Source organism: Pleurodeles waltl, chromosome 4_1 (genome assembly GCF_031143425.1).
Source record: "Pleurodeles waltl isolate 20211129_DDA chromosome 4_1, aPleWal1.hap1.20221129, whole genome shotgun sequence".
NCBI lineage: Eukaryota > Metazoa > Chordata > Amphibia > Caudata > Salamandridae > Pleurodeles > Pleurodeles waltl.
In genome coordinates, this window is record NC_090442.1 from 29631423 (window position 1) to 29649149 (window position 17727).

The 17727-nt window shown below is 50.3% G+C and overlaps 2 pseudogenes; one reads left to right on the forward strand and one right to left on the reverse strand.

Annotated features, from left to right (window-relative positions):
* LOC138287310 (zinc finger protein 850-like) overlaps positions 1-17727 on the reverse strand; it is a 369596-nt pseudogene that overhangs the window by 334138 nt on the left and 17731 nt on the right.
* LOC138287311 (zinc finger protein 850-like) overlaps positions 1-17727 on the forward strand; it is a 257681-nt pseudogene that overhangs the window by 114830 nt on the left and 125124 nt on the right.

The following is a 17727-nucleotide window of genomic DNA, read 5'->3' on the forward strand; positions in this document are numbered from 1 at the left end:
AGACACTTTTATGATTCTACAACTATCTGCGTGTTTTTTCTTTACTTACTAGCCAAGGCTTCTATCATCTACTTATCATCACTTGGAATTTGAATATCCTGCATTATTGTAATGTTATCATCTTCTGAAATTCGCTGATAGCTATGTACACTTGGTAATCAACTAAAGGTCTTCTCTTATTCACTGCACTTGAATAGTTTTTACTCTTTGTGTGTTCACTGATGTGTTTGTAGTTCTGATAACTGGCTACAGCTCTTCACACATTCACTGCAGTTGTATGGTTTTTCCCCAGTGTGTGTTCACTGATGGCTTCGGATGTGTGATAACCAACGAAAGCTCTTCACACATTCATTAAACTTGAATGGCTTTTCCCCTGTGTGTATTCGCTGTTTCCTTAATGTTGAAGATTCACTAAAATTACTTCCATACTCGCTGCAATGATTTAGTTTTTCACCTGTGTGTGATCGCGGATGTTTTTGAAGATCTGATAAATGACTGAATCTCTTCTCACATTCATTGCAACAGAATGGTTTCTCCCCCATGTGTGTTCACTGATGCCTTTGGAGGTGGGATAACAGACTAAAGCTCTTTCCAGTCTCACTGCAATGGTATAGTTTTACCCCGGTGTGTGTTCGCTGATGTTGTAGGGCTGATAAGTGACTAAAGCTCTTCACACGTTCACTGCAATGGTATGGTTTCTCCCGTGTGTGTTTGCTGATGTATTCGTAGGTGTGATAATTGTCTGAAGCTCTTCACACATTTACTGCAATTGTATGGTTTTTCCCCAGTGTGCGTTCGCTGATGTCTTTGCAGACACGATAATCAACTAAAACGTTTCACACATTCACTGCATCCGAAGGGCTTTTCCCCTGTGTGTATTTGCTGATGTTTCCTTAATGTTGAAGATGCACTAAAACTACTTTTTCTACATTGGCTGCATTGGTATGTTTTTTTGCCTGTGTATGTTTGTTGATGTTTTTGGAGATCTGATAATTGACTGAATATCTTCACACATTCATTGCAATGGTATGGTTTCTCCCCTGTGTGTGTTCGCTGATGGCTTTGGAGGTGTGATAAATGACTAAAGCTCTTCATACATTCACTGCAGTTGTATGGTTTCTCCCCAGTGTGTGTTCGCTGATGCTGTTTTAGGTATGATAAAAAACTAAAGCTCTTTTCACATTCATTGCACTTGAATGGCTTTTCTCCTGTGTGTATTCGCTGATGATTCCTTAATGTCGAAGAGCTACTAAAGTTACTTCCACATTCATTGCAATGATAGGGTTTTTCCCCGGTGTGTATACGCTGATGGCTTTGGAGAGCTGATAATTGACTAAAGCTCTTCACACATTCAGTGCACTTGAATGGCTGTTCTCCTGTGTGTATTCGCTGATGATTCCTTAATGTCGAAGAGCCACTAAAATTACTTCCACAGTCACTGCAATGGTATGGTTTTTCCCCGGAATGTGTACGATGATGGCTTTTCAAATCTGATAACAGCCTAAAGCTCTTCAGACATTTATTGCACCTAAAAGGCTTTTCTCCTGTGTGTATTCCCCGATGTTTCCTTAATGTTGAAGATTCACTAAAACGACTTTCACATTCGCTGCAATGGTATGGTTTTTCGCCTGTGTGTGATCGGTGATGTTTTTGGAGATATGATAACTGACTGAATCTCTTCACACATTCATTGCAATGATATGGTTTCTCCCCCGTGTGTGTTCGCTGATGTCTTTGGAGGTGTGATAACAGAGTAAAGCTCTTTCCACACTCAGTGCAATGGTATGGTTTTACCCCGGTGTGTGTTCGCTGATGCTGTTGTAGGGCTGATAAGTGGCTAAAGCTCTTCACACATTCACTGCAATGGTATGGTTTTTCCCCTGTGTGTTCGCTGATGTATTCGTAGGTGTGATAACTGACTGAAGCTCTTCACACATTCACTGCAATGGTATGGTTTTTCCCCAGTGTGCGTTCGCTTATGTCTTTGCAGGCATGATAATCGACTAAAACTTTTCGCACATTCACTGCATCTGAATGGCTTTTCTCCTGTGTGTGTTTGCTGATGGGGCTTCAATTGCGATGACAAACTAAAGCTCTCACTGCATGTGTATGATTCTTCTTTCTTGGTTAGAGTCTCTGGGTCGGGTCTATATTTGTCTACAGCACATGACTGTGTTTTCTGATGGGTCAACATGGTTGGTAAAGCACTTGTATTAATCTCAGTTTCCTGTATTTGTTCGTATTAAGGACTTTTGATTTCCAATTTAAAAGTAAAGTACAATGGTCACTAAATACTTGCCAGACTCATAATATGAGCAAGGCTTCCTTACGAGAGATTATGCCTTTAGATTGGATAACATTTTCGAGGCTTGTGGGTAAAGATTAATCCTCTTCCTTTTGGTTGGTGTACATTGGGACAGTCCGTTGTATTGTAGACAGTAGAACTCTTCTTTCCTTTATCATTCAGTTGTTGTCTCCACTCAGTTGTGCTTTTCTCTGGTTCTTGTGGTGTAGTCAAGAAGAGTTTACTTGGTGCACTGAATTATGGTCTGTTATCATTTTAGGAACCAGAGCACCGTGGTAAACACATCATACAGATCCCATGATCAAAACTGGTGTTGGTCGCCTGTTTATTCAGGAGGTGGTTTGTCGGTGCTGTTACCTTAATTTTCTTGACATCATTTCACAGTCTTGTGGTGTGAAGGTGCACAGCTTACAGTCTTGGGTTCACTGAATTGTCCTTTAGAGCTTCTTCCAGCGTCTGTCAGTTTATGCTCAGGGTTCTCAGTCTCTGACTGTACTGATGTTTTCCTGAATATTGGATTGTTTCTGACCATTTTTGTCGACTTACAGAATCATTCTTGTTATTCATAAGCATTTCATGCATTCAATGCTTGTTTTCTGTTGGATGTAAAGAGATTTTAAATTACAAAATGCAAATGTAACAGAATGTGAAAAACAATATTTAACTGGCTATAAACACCATCTCTTATTTACCATATTTGAAACTTAGCAATGTTTTTTTCACCACCCACAGATATTTAACTAAATGTTCTGTTGAACATGTCACATCTTATCCACTTCAGAAAAGGAGGTGATTTATTAGTGATCACGTAGTAACTTAGCATGGAAAGGGCGAGCACGGGCCACCCACATGCTACAGGTACAGCTTATGGTAGATGCAGATGGACCAGATTTCATGTAAACAAAAACAGATTGTGGAAAAAGAGGACTCAGGATGTACTGCTGTTTCTTAAGTTTCAGGAAGTGTACAACAAAGTTAACTTCTCTGGAAGTATATAACGAAGTTAACTGCATTCACATAATTCAATGCTTTCCTGTTCCCATTGGATCATCTCAAGTGCCACCTCCTCTCTTCACCTTGTCTTTACAGACCATCTGGGATATGAAAACTACTCTGGAAACAAATTGAAACCTTAGTTAATTATATATGGGTCCGACAAGCAGATCAGGCCACCTTTAGGGACAGAATAGATGCGAGCAAATTGGTGCTGCCGGGAACGCGCCCCTTGCTGACAGAGATTCTGTCCCACATCAACGCCCTTCAGATGGAGGTATCACAAGTACAAACCATGGTGGAGGACACTGAGGGCCAATCTTGCCGGAACCATATGCAAGTGGTGGGCCTCCCAGAAGGTCCAAATATGGAACTTTTACTCGAGGAATGTCTGATTCATATTGTCCTTGGCAGTAAACGTATCAAGTCTGGACACTGAATCGGGTCCATGGTGACCCAGGACAGACCCCCAACAGGGGCTCCATCCCCGCTGGAGGTGGCTTGTCTCTTTAACTACTGGGAATGCAATCACATACTGCAAGTTGCCAGGTCCAAGGATCCCTGATGAATCTCCAAGGCCTCAATGAACATGTATCCAGACTACACTACAGAAGTACAAAGAGTCAGAGGTTCATTCTTGATGGTCACAGAGAACTTCCAGCAACTCGGCCTGAAATATTCTCTTACACACACAGCCAAACTGCCTATGGTGGACTCTCAAGCCACCCTATTTTTCACAACACTGGTAAATGCCTGGGGCTGGCTGGAGACGAAGGGGGTGTCAGCAATGTCCCACGACATTCAATGGAATACAGACTGGAAGCCTCCCACACCACAAAGGCATCAGCCCAGGACCCCCAGGAGCAGGGCCTCCAGCGAGTAGGAAGAGCAAGAACGTGCCATGGTTGTGGCAGAGGTTGTATCCTGCCACAGACAAACAGCGACCGCCCCTAGGTTCCCTTCCATCACCCCAGACTGGGAGGGGATATCTGATTTGGCTCTCACTCCAGCAGAATTGAGCACAGGCCTGGAATTAATGTCCATGACATCGGACGACCAAGTGATATGACACCACAAAATGTGTTCTATGTTGGAGTGGAGGGGCTTCTCAGAGTGCAGACTGAAAAGGAGAAGGAACAATGGGCACCACCGTTAGGGTACGGTTTGTGCATTTCTCTCCGTGACAAACGAAGAGACTGTAATCCCCGGTCTCATATGGAACATGTTCCTCTCTTGTCTGTTTTCCTCTTTAGTTTTCCTTTCGTCATGGCCACATATGAGACACAACCAGGGACCTGGGAGTTGGGGTAAATGTTTTATGTTTTTGTTCGTGGACAAGCAGCATTACTCTATACACCCGGGTCAGGGACCGGCTGTGGTCACAGGTTCTAGAATTACGAGCCTGGAAGAGAGCGGATGGATAACCTAGGCACCAACATGCTGACATGTCACACATTTATGACCACATATAACATACTGACCTAAACTATACAGGGAATGGCCAAGCCCAGATGCCGTCACCTAATTTATTCTTACTTTTGACGCAGACTAACATTGCGTTTCTTCAGAAAACACATCTTACTGCAAAGATGGTGGGTGGCAACCTCTTATTTGGAGTATCAATCAACTCAGTTTTATTGAGTGTGTCTACTCACTTGTGAGGGTATCCAGGCACTGGGTTCTTGCTTGGATCAGTTGAAGAACCAGGTCTTCAGTCCTTTTCTGAATTCAGTGAGAGAGGATGATGTCCGGGGGTGCAGAGGGAGGTCGTTCCAGGACTTGCCAGAGAAGTGGGAGAAGGAGCATCCTACACTGCTGCTTCGGCAGATGCGGGAAATGTGAGCGATGGAAGTGGAGCGCAGGTGTCTAGAGAGCTGATGAAAGTTCAGGCAGTGGTTGATGTATGCTGGTCCTTTGTCATCAGAATCTTGGTGGTGCGTGCCTAGGGCCTGTGCCTGGGTGGATCCCTTGCCTACCTCAGGGCTACTCGAGCAATGGGCAACTATCCTGTGGAAAAGCCCGCTGGTTTGCAGAGACCACCAAATGGTGGTCCTGTTATGAATTCCACTGTGTCAGCTAACGCCTTGATCCCTGCCCGAAATGGGATCTACATGTCCTGCAATATGAAATCAATAGTGCCTGCTGTCATTCAGTGCGAGAGCCTTGAATCCCTGCTTGTGTTGAGGTTTATACTTACTACAACATGCAAATAATATTGCCTGCTAAGATTCAATGCGGGAACTAATATTGCCTGTGGTTGCCGCCTTGGACCACTGCCTGTACTGGGGTTGCATGCAGCGCAATATGCAATCAATATTCCACGCTGCAATTCTGTAATTCAGTATGGGAACTAATATTGTCCATCATTTAGTTCCAGAGAAGGAGTGCACGTCAGCACTATAAAATCCAGAAGCACTGAGCGTGCTCACTATTCCAGGTACTGATCAGAGGAACACCTTCTTTCCTGGGCTCCCGCACTAAACTGGATCTCTCAGTTTTGTTGACAGACTTTGTTGGCCAAGGTTTGTTAACCTGAGCACTTTGGTGATGAGATTGCTCACGCTGCAAGTGATCCGGCCCTCACTTGGGACAGAGTGGATGCTCCCTGGTAGGAGCCAAGTCGGCTGAATTCCTTAGCGTTTCAAGCCTCGTCTCAGTTTTGGTTCTAACTCAGAGGAAGAGACTAAGGCCCTCATTATGACATTGGCGGTAAGTCCCACTTACCGCCATGCCGACTGCCGCCAACATACTGCGAGCGCAGCGGTATACCGATACCCATATTATGACACACACATAGCAATCCGTCACTATACGGACACAAACACAAGTCCGTCAGCCCAAAGGTCAGTGATAAAATGGCGGTACCAAAACCCACACCGTTACGCGAACAGAACTATGCCCACAGCATTATGACCCACGAATCACCGCGGCGGACATTCAACCGCAGTAAACCATTGGCAGTACATACTGCCGCTTTGAAAATACACACACACATACAAAACAGCACCACATTGGACAATTCAAAATACACACACCTGACACACATGCACACACCACACTCACACACCCACACCACTATAAAACACACACACACAATACCCACATCCCTTTACGACAAACACAATTTGTAACTAGAGAGAGATACAGCAAGAGCACCCACACAACCAGAGCCACAGAACACCATCACCCATCACCCATACACCATCCACGCACCTCACAGCACACACCCCAACACATCACCCCACACACCCTCACACACACCACACACATTACACCCATGGCACCACAAAGACACCCCAGGTTCTCAGAGGAGGAGCTAAGGGTCATGGTGGAGGAAATCATCCGGTTAGAGCCACAAGTATTCGGATCACAGGTGCAGCAGACATCCATTGCAAGGAAGATGGAGCTATGGCGGAGAATCGGGGACAGGGTCAATGCCGTGGGACAGCACCCCAGAACAAGGGATGACATCAGGAAGAGGTGGAACGACCTATGGGGGAAGGTGCGTTCCGTGGTTGCAAGACACCAGATAGCTGTACAGAGGACTGGCGGTGGACCCCCACCTCCTCCCCCACAACTAACAACATGGAAGGAGCAAGTCTTAGCAATACTGCATCCTGAGGGCCTGGCAGGAGTAGCTGGAGGACTGGACTCTGGTAAGTCAAATCTCTATTACTATCACCCCCATACCTGCATGCCATCACATACCCCCACCCCTATCACCCCACCACCTCACATACACCACACCATCACAACCCACCCATCCCAGTACCCAGCACTGCATGTACCACCAATGCATGGACATCACTCACAGCCCTGCATAGACACCCATCACAACAGCATGCACACTAGAGAGAGCACCTGGCCCACTAAATCACTACTCACACAAGGCAAAGCTGACAGGGTACTCACAACCATACAGGGCAACACACCCATGCACAGGATGTCACATGCAGACACATTAACACTGCATTTACATCCCCACAGGTCCCACACCCAACATCACCGGAGAGGAGGTGCCAGCAATAACCAGTATCCCCCCGACAAAGAGGTCCACAGTGATGACAGCAGCTCTGCTCGCCTGGATCTGGATGACCAACCTGGCCCATCAGGGACCTCCGGACAGTCGGTTACCCAGGCACAGTCCCATACCAATACAGAGCCTCCCCACTCAGGAAACACCAGCACAGCACCCACCCAGCAGGCCCATCCCTCTGTCCCCAGGACACGTCAATCAGCAGTGTGTCCACCACTAAAGGGACCCCAGGCCACCCCACAAACATAGGACGATCAGGGACCTGGGGTCAGTGGCAGTGGGCACAAAGTTCAGAGGACAGAGGCACAGGACAACAGGGAAGCTGGGAGGACTGCTGTGCGACAGGGGGAGGACAGGCCCAGGGAACCGACTCTTCACGAGGCACTCACCAACATCCTGGGAGCATACCACCGTTCCCAGGAGACAGTGGGCCAGATACTGGCCAAGTTGCAGGAGACCCAGCAACTGTGAAGGAGCAGTCCCTGGGGAATCAGGGAGGACCTGTGGGACATCCACACTACCCTGGTCACCATTGTAGGGGTGCTGGCAGATATGGCCAACACCATGAGAGAGGCAGTGGCACACCAACGGGCCCCTGACACTAGCCGCACGTGAACAGCCCTCCCCCTCCGCTGACACTAGTGGACAGGAGGCCCCACCACAGGAACAACAGGCCACTAGCACCCCTCTCCCTTCAGAAGGAGAACCACCCTGAAAACGGTCCCTGCGATCCAGGCAGAAGCCAGAGAATATTGCCAAGACCCCCGCCAGGAAATAAGACTCTCCTGAATGTCACCCTTGTGTCCCACTCTGTCACCCTGTCCACCTTGAACTGCCATTGCTCCCCTTACTATGCCCCCGTGGACAATGCACCTGTGATACAAAGAGACTGGACTCTATCCTGGACTCTCCTCCACCATCACCCAAGCCCACTGCACATCCCCATTAAATTTACAGCAATTGAATAATCACCCTTTGAAAAAATACAAGTATGTAGTATGTCAAATGATTTAAGTATGTATTCCTTTAACAATCTGTAGACATTGCAAGTAGACTGTACAGTAATGTATACATAGGTATGACCTGTATTGTGCTGCAGTCAATATACCAGGAGCGAGAGTAGGGCACAAATATCTGTGAATAGACATGTCAAAGGGTACAGTAAGTGGCCATAGTAGTGGGAACAGCAGCCTGGCAGTGACAATTTACAACACAAAACTGCAATGGGAGGTGAAGTTATAGTGTCTTACCTGTGTGTCACTGGACGTACTGTTGAATGATAAATGTTCTGTTGTCCTCATCCTCTGCCTCCTCTTCGTCACTGTCCACAGGCTCCAACGCTGCCACACGCCCATCTCCAGCCTCATGCTCCTGCAGAAAAGGCACCTGGCGTCTCAAGGCAAGGTTGTGCAACATGCAACATGCCATGATGATCTGGCACACCTTCTTGGGTGAGTAGCACTGGGAACTACCAGTCAGATGGAGGCACCGAAACCTGGCCTTCAGGAGGCCAAAGGTTTGCTCTATAATTTGCCTTGTTCACCCATGTGCCTCATTGTAACGTTCCTCTGCCCTTGTCCTGGGATTCTTCACAGGGGTCAGTAGCCATGAGAGGTTGGGGTAACTAGAGTCACCTGTAAATATCGAGGGATACCTTTTAGCCAGACACTCACCATTTGGGGCAACCCCACACCCATATATCAACATACACTGGGTGGGGACCATGGGCTCACCCATTAGCCACACCCTGTGCCTCTGGGGTTGAGCCATCACATATGGGATGCTGCTATTCCTCAGGATATAAGCATCATGCACTGACCCAGGATACTTTGCATTCACAGAGGGAGATGTACTAGTACGCCAGGCACACTATCTGCACATTCATGGATTGAAAGCCCTTTCGATTTCTGAACACCTGTTCATTTCTCCTGGGGAGGACAAAGGCAATATGTGTACCATCAACTGCCCCAACAATGTTGGGGATATGTCCCATTGCATAGAAGTCAGCATTCACTGTGGCCAAATCCTTCACCTGGGGGAATACGATGTAGCTGCGCATGTGTTTCATCAGGGCAGACAACACTCTGGTCAGCACTACTGAGAGCATTGGCTTGGACATTCCTGCTGCCATGATCGCTGTCACTTGGAAGGAGCCACTCGCCAAGAAATGGAGCACAGATAGGAATTGCACAAAAGGGGGGATCCCAGTGGGTTGACGGACAGCTGAGATCAGGTCTGGCTCCAATTGGGCACACAGCTCTTGGATTGTGGCCCTATCAAGTCTGCAGGTCAGGATAATGTGCCTGTCCTTCATTGTTGCCAAGTCCACCAGGGGCCTGTACAAGGGGGATGTCTCCATCTCCTATTCATCCTCAGCGGTTGTACTCTAGGGGGCAAAACGATGAGCATCTGGTCAGTTTTCAACATTTCCTCAATGTACAATGCATTGCATGTTGTGACAGAAACAGTATGTTTATTTTTAGTCCCAAAATGTGCTTATGTCGGCTGTGACGCAGTTAGGTGCCATGGCCTGCCCCCCCCCCCCTGAAATGGCAGACACCTGTCATGTGTGAAGCGACAGGTGGAAATGAGGTAATGCAGCTGACGTTGCGGTTGAATACCGCAGTGCAACTCCTCATTGGTTATCATTGGGCCCTATGGGTTACAGTAGCCAATGGTGATGTACGCCAGCGGTGACAGTATGCACCGCCGTGGACGTGACTGCCATTTTCTATTTGTTCCCTCACTTGCTACCTGACCTTCAACAGGAGAGGTCCTACACTGCAAGTGCTGTTGTGACCTGTGTTTGGAAGCGGCCATGGCTCAAGTCACTGGGAAAAGAGCCCCTGCCTTCACCACTGCGGAGCTGGAGAGCCTGATGGATGGGGGTCCTACCCCAGTACCGATTGCTTTATGGGCCTACAGACCAACAGATGAGTACACTGTGTGCACGATGCATGGGGCATGAATGCATGGTGTACTGTGTGTGAAGGCCTCGTGTAAGAGGGGAGTGGTGGAGGGGTCCTGGGCAGCGTGCTGCATGTATGGTGGGCAATGTATGTGTGTAAGGGGATGGGAGGGATATGGTGGGCCATGGGTGTAACAGGCCGGACAGTATGACTGATCCCTTTTTCTATTTTCATTTTTCTGCAGGTCAGCGCCCATCAGAAAAAGGGAATATGGCGTGCGATCACCAAGGACGTGCGGGCCCTGGGGGTCTACGGCAGGCGGAGCACCCACTGTCGAAAACGGTGGGAGGACCTGAGACGCTGGGCAAGGAAGACAGCGGAGGCCCAGCTGGGGATGGCCTCCCAACGAGGAAGGGGTGCCCGTCGAACCCTGACCCCCCTGATGTTCCGCATACTGGCAGTGGCCTATCCGGAGCTGGATGGGCGCTTGAGGGCATCACAGCAGCCACAAGGGAGTGAGTATAGTTTTCAAATCTGCAAATTGCGCGAGGTGGGGTGGTCTCTGGGTGGGGGATGTGGGCCTGTGGGTGCCCCTAGGCCAGGCCGGACATTGCAGGGTAGGTTCCATGATGGGAAGAGGCTAATGCACTCCACCCCTAAACATGCTAGTGGGCATCTACTACTGGGCAGGGATCTGTGGCTCTCAGGTATGCTGCTATTGGTGTTAGGTATTACTGTCCATGGCCTGGTGACTAGCATTGTGAGTGGTAGTGCAGTGCGTAGTGCGTAGGGCTGTCCCCTGTGTGTTGTGTACGCCAACAGTGGTGTTGTTGCTGGCATTGACCAAGTGTATCCTCTGTCTCTTCCCCCCCCTTTTTGTTTTGTCACCCTGTCCTTATGTGCAATAGCATCATCTGGTGGAGGAGCAGAGGCACCGGCGACGGAGGGAGCTGCATCCCACATGGCCCTGGAGGCCAAATCCACAGACCGTGAGGGCACCAGTGGGACGGAGGGCGAGGGGAGCACCACTACGGAGACTGGAGGGGACAGTTTGGACAGTGATACCTCCTCCAATGGAAGCTCCCTGCTTGTGACGGACACTTCTGTGGCCGCCCCAACTACAGGTACAGCCGCCACCCCCGTACCAGCACCACCCTCCCAGCAGCCCTTCAGCGAGTTTCCTGTGCCCGCTCACCCAGGAGGGTGGGCATCTCCTTCGCCCCAGGCACCTCAGGCCCTGCCCAAGTTAGCCCTGCTGCCCTGAGTGAGGAGGCTATTGACCTCCTACGACCCATGTCTGTTGGGCAGTCAACCATAGTGAATGCCATCCAGGGGCTGGCAGGGCATTTGCAACATACAAATGCATTCCTGGAGGGCATTCACTCTGGCGTGGCGGCCCAACAGAGATCATTCCAGGCTCTGGCCTCCTCCCTGATGGCAGCCATTGTCCCTGTCTCTAGCCTCCCCCCTCCAACTTCCTGTATGCAGTCCCATTCCCCTGAACCCCAACCTATCCCAAGCACACAATCAGAACCAGCATGCACCCAAGACAACACACAGGACTGGCTCAGGCAAACACAAGCACCACACATCATCACACAGGAACTCACACAAACGCCATGCAGAAGCAGACATACCAACATCCACTGCCTACACTGTGTCCCCTCCTCCTCCTCCCTCCCAGTAGCGTCTCCACTCACACCTACATGCACTACATCCTCATCCACTACCACCATCACCAGCACACCTATCAGAACACACACCTCACTGGCAGTCACCACCCCCACACCCATGCACACGTCCCCTGTGTCCTCTCCCACTGTGTCTGTGCCCCCTCCTCCCAAAGTACACAAACACAAGCACTCAGACACCCAACAGCCATCCACCTCACAACAGTATCCAGCCCATGCACCTTCACCCAAACACGGCAGACAGACACCTCCTACAACCACTCCCTCTTCCTCCACCCCCAACCTTCACCCTCTTCCCGCCCCAGTGTCCCTAAGAAGCTTTTCTTCTCCACCCTTGACCTCTTCCCTACCCCCCACCCCGTCCTTCACTTTGGGCCAGGGTGGGCAGAACCCAGGCCAGCACCTCAGCCACCCAGTCTACGGCCACTGTAGTTTCGGCAGCTACTGCAGGTGTGAGAGGCTCCAAGGAGACACCCATCAGCACTGGCATTGTGCCTGCACCAGCTGCCAAGGGCAAGAAGGGACCACCAGCTGCCAAGGGCAAGAAGGAACCACCAGCTGCCAAGGGCAAGGAGGCACCACTAGCTGCCAAGGGCAAGAAGGCACCACCAGCTGCCAAGGGCAAGGATGCACCACCAGCTGCCAAGGGCAAGGAGGCACCACCAGCTGCCAAGGGCAAGGAGGCACCACCAGCTGCCAAGGGCCTGCCCCGCAGGCAGGAGGGACAGGAGCCCTGGTGCTGTGACAGGATCTGAGCCCCCACCACCAACCATGGCACTTCAGCCATCCAAGGCTGCAGGGGAAGAGCTGGAGCCTCCCCCCACCACTGGCAGCACCGCCACCAGCACCACTGGCAGCAGCAGCAGCCCCAGTGGGCTGCCGTCTGAGGCTGCAGCGGAAGGGCTTGTGCCTCCACCCTCCACTGGCAGCACTGCCACCGGCACCACTGGCAGCAGCAGCAGCCCCAGTGGGCAGCTGTCCGAGGCTGCAGGGGAAGGGCTTGTGCCTCCCCCACCACTGGCAGCACCACCACCAGCACCACTGGCAGCAGCAGCAGCCCCAGTGGGCAGCCGTCCGAGGCTGCAGGGGAAGGGCTGGAGTCGGCTGCAGGGGAAGGGCTTGAGCCTCCTCTCTTCACTGGCAGCACCGCCACCAGCACCACAGGCAGCAGCTTCATTGGGCAGCCATCCTAGGCTGCAGGGGAAGGGCTGACAGCACTGACACCAGGACCGGCCCTGCCACCACTGTGCAGCCGTTGCCGCCGGCGGATTGACTATAGTCCTGCCTCCATGGAGTGTCATGCATCCTGCACACAACAAATCACGTGGGTCTGACACCCAGGTGAGGGACTGTGACCTTGCACTACCCATGTGCTGCATCACAGGGCACAAGGCCCCCTCCAGAACCAGTGGAAGAAGGCATCCACTCACTCACCCCCTCCTTGCCAGGATGAGGCACACTGGGTACAAGGCCCCCTCCAGAAACAGTGGACGAAGGCATCCACTCACCCCCTCCTTGCCAGGATGAAGCACACTGGGCACAAGGCCCCATCAAGAACCAGTGGAAGAAGGCATCCACTCACTGCATCCTTGCCAGGATGAAGCACACTGGGCACAAGGCCCCCTCCAGAACCAGTGGAAGAAACATCCACTCATCCCCTCCTTGCTAGGATGATGCACACTGGGCACAAGGCCCCCTCCAGAACCAGTGGAAGAAGGCATCCACTAACCGCAACCTTGCCAGGATGAGGCACACATGGCACAAGGCCCCCTCCACAACCAGTGGAGAAGCTATCCACTTGAGAGACTGTGGCTTTGCACTCCCCAGGACCAAGCAGTGGGCAAACCACCCACTTGAGAGACTGTGGCCTTGCACTCCCCAGGACCAAGCAGTGGGCAAACCACCCACTTGAGAGACTGTGGTCTTGCACTCCCCAGGACATCGCAGAGGGCATGTTGTCCCCTCCAGGAGCAGTGGCGTTGTACCATCTTCCGGCTGAGGTGGCCCCTCTTCCCCTTCTCCCTGAGGTGCCTGTGTATTTTCGACCTGATACCCCAGCAGTGTACTCTCCGTATTGAGGCAGGAGTCAAGTGGGGCCTTGGCCTATGTGATATGGCCCTGTGGCCCACGGACATTATGGACTGGGCAGTGTCCCTTCATTTGTATATCTGTAAATACTATTTTGATTTTTGAGTACGCATTTCTAGTATTTTATCTTATTACACTCACTTTCTTCAAATCTTTTTGTCATTGCATTATTCCTGAGGGGTACAGGGTGAATATGTAATGTTACTGCATCTGTTTGTGTGTATGGTGTTGGGGGTGGGAGTGTTGCGTGTTGCAGGTGTGTGTCATTCTCTTTTTCCTTCCCCCTCCCCTGTGTGCTAGGCGGCAGTACTCACCGTGGTCATCGTTGCCGGCGTTGGTATTCCTGGTGTAGGAGGAGGTAGACCAGCATGGGGAACACCTGCAATTCGAGCTCCATGGCGTCGTGGTTCTTCCTTGAGTCTCCAGAGGTGAGCCCTTTGCCTTCTGTGTACTATTTCCACCGTGCTTTTGATGTTGTTGGTACCTCCCCCGAAAAGGTGTCGGACAGGCCAGTTGTAATAGTGTGGGCGGTACATTGTCTTCCGCCTGGCTGTTGCCGGTTTCCGCCACGGTGCTTGTTGCTACTGCCGGGGTGGTCGGTGTGTTAAAGTGGCTGTCTGTGTTGGCGGTTTCTGCCGTCGTCCAAATTCCATTGTTTTACTGCCGGCCTGTTGGCGGTATTACCGCCGCTTTATCACCGCCACCAGGGTTGTAATGAGGGCCTAAATATGACCTAATTTCTTGCGCTACAAGTAAAGATCATTATTGATAGACACACATTAGAGAGAAAGCAGTTCCATAAAGACAACCAGTTTGACTGAAGAGTAAAGAACCTGATTCATGAATATTAGTTCATATAACTACCTCTGTCAGGTAGGTGACTTAACCTGGGGCATTTAGCAATTGAAGAGAGAAAGAAACGTTTAATGGAACTCTTATTGGTATGTATGCCTGCAGCAGTGTCCAGAATGGGGTGCAGCTAAGGTGTTAAAAGGAATGCATTGAACAATACGGCCTGGCGGTGTCCTGCTGGTGGGGCGCTCCCGTTCCCTGCCGGAGGACCTTCTCCACGGACCACGTAAGGTGACCATCTGACAGGGGAGTGTGTGGTGTCTGCGTGTGTGCATTAATGTGTGTATGCGTGGTTGTATGCATGTCTGAATGTTAAAATGAGTGTGTGTCTGCATGTAAGTGTGTATGCTTGTGAGTATGCATGTTTGGATGGGTGTGAGTATGCGTGTATGAATGTTGTGAAAGCGTGTATTAATGTTGTTGTGAATACATGTATGAATGTTGTTGTGAATGTGTGTATGGATGTTGGTGTGAATGCGTGTATGAATGTTGGTGTGAATGCGTGTATGGATGTGTGTGAGTAAATGCGTGTATGTAAGTAGAGGTGAGTGTCTGCATGTATGTGGGGGTGGGAGGCACTGTGGCTGAAGGAGGGTTGGGAGGATGGGGCGCTGTGGCTGAAGCCTCAACCAGTGACAGGGAAGAAATTCCCTGTCACCTGTAGCCTTTCCGCCATGGTTTAGTGGCGGTGCCACTGTGGAAACCATGGCGGAAAGCTGGCTCCTAATACCGCCGGCGGTCTTCTGTGGATTGCCTGGCAGGAGATGATCATCTCTGGACCGGCGGTTCCGGCTGTCATGGCGGTATGAGTGGAGATGTGGCAGGTCGGCAGAGGCCCACCCGCCACTCTCATAATGTGGCGGTCTGCACCACCAGCCTGTTGATCGTGGGACTGCCACGTTTACCCTGGCAGTCAAAATGAGGGCCGATGTGTCCTCATCCGCCTGGTCCTCTCAGCAGAGTTTGAGACAGTCTCCAACCCCATACTCATCCAACGCCTACACAAGATCAGAATCCAAGGAGATGCACTCTGGTGGGTCTGCTTCTTCCTGAGTGGAAGAACCAAGTCAGTTAGCCTGGCACCGTACACCTCAAATACCCGCGACCTCATCTATACAATTCTGCAAGGATCCTCCCTGAGCCCGACCCTCTTCAATGCATACATGCTCCCTCTAGACAAAATCATCCGCTCTTAGACCTGACAGCCTTAGGGTGGTCATCCCCCAACTTTTTGCCTCCCTCCCTTCACTTTTCTGACACCGGTTTTGCTGAATTTAGAACTCTGCACACTTTACCACTGCTAACCAGTGCTAAAGTGCATATGCTCTCTCCCTTAAACATGTTAACATTGGTTCATTCCCAAAGGGCATATCTGATTTACTCGTAAGTCCCTAGTAAAGTGCACTACATGTGCCAAGGACCTGTAAGTTAAATGCTACTAGTGGGCCTGCAGCACCGATTGTGCCACCCACATAAGTAGCCCGTTAACCATGTCTCAGGCCTGCCATTGCAAGGCCTGTGTGTGCAGTTTCACTGCCACTTCTCCTTGGCATTTAAAAGTACTTGCCAAGTCATAAACTCCCCTTTTTCTACATATAAGTCACCCGTAAGGTAGGCCCTATGTAACCCATAGGGCAGGGTGCTATGTAGGTAAAAGGCAGGGAATATACATGTGTGTTTTATATGTCCTGCTAGTGGAAAACTCCTAAATTCGTTTTACACTACTGTGAGGCCTTCTCCTTTCATAGGAAAGCATTAGGACTACCCTCATCTACTGTTTGAGTGGTACATTGTGATCAGAAAGGGGTAACTAGATCATATTATTATGGCCAGAATGGTGAGGCTGGATTTTATATTACTATTTTAGAAATGCAGCTTTTAGAAACTGAGCATTTTTCTGCACTTAAAAACCATCTGTGCCTTGCAGCCTGTCTTTAATCAACCTCTGGGCTGGGCTGGTTGACAGCTTCCTTGTGCATTTCACCCAGACAACCACAAACACATGACACTCAGTCACACCTGCACTCATCTGCATAATGAATGGGTCTTCCTGGACTGGAAGGGTGAAGGGCCTGACACTTACATATCAAAGGCTAGTGGCCTGCCCTCACACAATGGACTGCCAAACCCCGTACCAGGACCCTGGTAGACAGACCTCTACTGAAATGGGAATCTGTGCACTTCACAACCACTCTTTGAAGGCTTCCCCAATTCAAAAGCATTTTTGGGTATATAAACTGGGTCCCTGACTCCACCAACTCAGACACTCCTGGATCTGAACCTGCAACCTGGCAAGAGGAACTGCCTGGCTGCCCAAAGGACTCATCTGGACTGCTTAGCTGAGAAGGTCTGTCGCCCTGCTGTTGCTCTGCTGCCCTGCTGCCCTCTGACATTGCTGAGAACTGCTCTCCAAGGGCTTCGATTGAGCTAGCCTCCTGTTTTCTGAAGTCTCAGGTTCAAAAAGGCTTCATCGCTTCAGGAAACTCCTTGTGCGCTGAAAATTGACACACAGCTTGCTGGAAACGACACACAGCCTGGCTTGCGACTGAGAAATCGCCGCACGGCCAAACCGGAACAACGCAGCCCGACTTCCCAAGTGGATGGACTTCTTTCAGCGCGCCCAGGTTTTTCCCGCATCGTCCTTGGGCGTCAAAAAGATCCCCGAGACTGCGCATCGAAAAATGACGCAAGCCCCTTGTAGCATGAAAAGAAATGCTGTGTCAGAAAATCCGACGCACACCATATTTTTCCACGCATCTCCTCCTCTGCGGTCCTCATGCGTGTTATTTTTTACACAAACCAGGTACTTTGTGTAATCAAGAGACAACTGTTGGTTTGTAAGATGTAAGACTC